Source organism: Eufriesea mexicana, unplaced genomic scaffold (assembly GCF_001483705.2).
Source record: "Eufriesea mexicana isolate 0111107269 unplaced genomic scaffold, ASM148370v2 scaffold1362, whole genome shotgun sequence".
Taxonomy (NCBI): domain Eukaryota; kingdom Metazoa; phylum Arthropoda; class Insecta; order Hymenoptera; family Apidae; genus Eufriesea; species Eufriesea mexicana.
The window spans coordinates 212,680-214,937 of record NW_016909464.1 but is presented as its reverse complement, the minus strand read 5'-3'; positions in this window follow the sequence as shown (position 1 = coordinate 214,937).

The window sequence follows — 2,258 nt, the reverse complement described above, 5'->3', positions numbered from 1 at the left end:
ATAAGTTTAATTATCAAGTTATAATAATTTAATAAATTAAATAAAATTAATTTATATTGAAAAATTTTGTCGCTAATATTTTCATAATTATGTAATCTTGTATCCTTCATTTTGTGAATTTATTGTTGAAAATGATTTATTTAAGAGACTTTGATTATTTTTATTGTGGTTTACAATTTTAATGTAATTTATGCGAGGTGGAGTTGGGAAAAGGGAACAAGAAAAGTTGGATTAGGCGAGAAATTTGCTATAATTGTTGAGATGAGAAAATTTTAGAATATTTCAGGATATTTTATGAAGATCATGATTTACTTAATAATATAAGAGATAATAATAATAGTAAGAGATGATAATTATATTAAAAATAACTGCACACGAAATATCGAAATAAAATATTCTATTCGTTCGTTTCTCACGGAAGTGCAGAATTTTCTGTTTTTATTTTGGCATAAAAGGAATTGGGGAACTTATAAAAATTAAAGAGCTTCGAATTATGTGTAAAAAGAAAAGGAAAAATAATTAATATTTCGAAAACGATTCGACGTGGATTGTAAAAATTTGTAATAAAATTGATTTTCTTTTTTTTATTTTTACATAAAGATTATCAGCGAGCTTATAAAAATCTAAGAAGAGCTTCGAATTACATTTCTAACCTAGTTAAAAAGGATATCGATTAATGGTAAGATGATTAAAATCAACAGTGCCAATTCCTTGTTTAGCATGGTGGGAAATGCAATCGGTTGTTCAAATCATTATCCCTGAGCATTCGAAAATTTTTTCGGTATAAAGATATAACAATTCGAAGCTTTTCTTACATTTTTCTAAGCTCGGTGATACCATTCATGTTAAAATAAAAGAAGAAAATCAGGTGCATTTCGTTTCAATATTTCACGTGCAGTTGTTTTTAATCTAATTATAGTCTCGTACTCGTTACTCGAGCTTCCTGGTATTAAAACAAACAGTGACCGACAGTGAGAGTTATCGTTCGAGTGCAAATGGGGTTAAACCACCCCATAAAATAAAATAATTCCAGAGAGGAGTTCTTCGTACTAAATTTTCCAAAATAATCGTTATTTACCAATTATTACCAGAGTTATTGGAATATTTCGAGCGACTGGGATTTTAATTAGAATTAATAGAGATCAAAAGAACGTGTTGCAGCTACAGGTACTGGTACCTCGAGTTTCTATTAAGCACGAAACTTCGTAACTATCGAGACAGAGTTTACGCCCCCCTTGCCAAAATTATTAACTCGGGGGTTGCAGGTGAAGTATAATACAAGTTGCTTTCGTACGACCTGTGATGATAAATTTAATCTTATAAATGGTACGTCTTCCCATGCATTATGTAACTAATGTATAAATAGATTGATAAATATTTAACCCTTTGCACTCGAGAGGCGACTCTCAGTCACCATTTAATCAGATTCTAAAGATCGACGTTAATTAATATATCAAATTTAAAATTACCTAACGATGTGTGGAATGTCGAAGAAAAATAATTCTACGTCTTAATTTGCATATGATTTCTCATCTACCATTTTAAAAATATCGTCGACTATATGACAGAAAGTCTTCGAATTACTATTTTTCTGTAACGAAAAAGTCGAGTGCAAAGGGTTCACAGAAATAAGAATTCGTCGATCATTATACAATCTGACCCAGTGTATAGTCTGGAGGTGTTATAATAGATCCATAATAAACATGGTTACAAGCTATAATTTTGGTTTACCATAAATAAATAGCATAATAATAAATAAATAAATATTTAGCGTAAATTAAAGCTGAAAATAAAAAATACTACTTATATTTTATTTCTTGTTATTATCTATAAACAAAATTGGATTTATACGAAATATATTTTAAGTGATATTTAATTTTCCAAAATTGAAAATAAATGATTTTTACAATTCACTAATTCGTCGATCATTATATAGTTTGATCCAGTGTATAGTCTGGAGGTGTTATGCTAATCTATAATAAATATCGTTACAAACTATAATTCTAGTTTGGCATAAATAAATAGCATAAATAAATAATACCAATATCTTATGTTAAGTTTAGCAATATATAAATATAATTAAAACTCAAAATAAAGAATACCACTTCCATTTTATTTTTTGTTATTGGATTTATACGAAATATATTTTAAGTGATATATAATTTTCCAAAATTGAGATAAAATGATTTTTACTATTCACTAATTACGAATGTGGTCTTTTCATATTATAAAATAGAATTATTTTATGTGTTACCTAC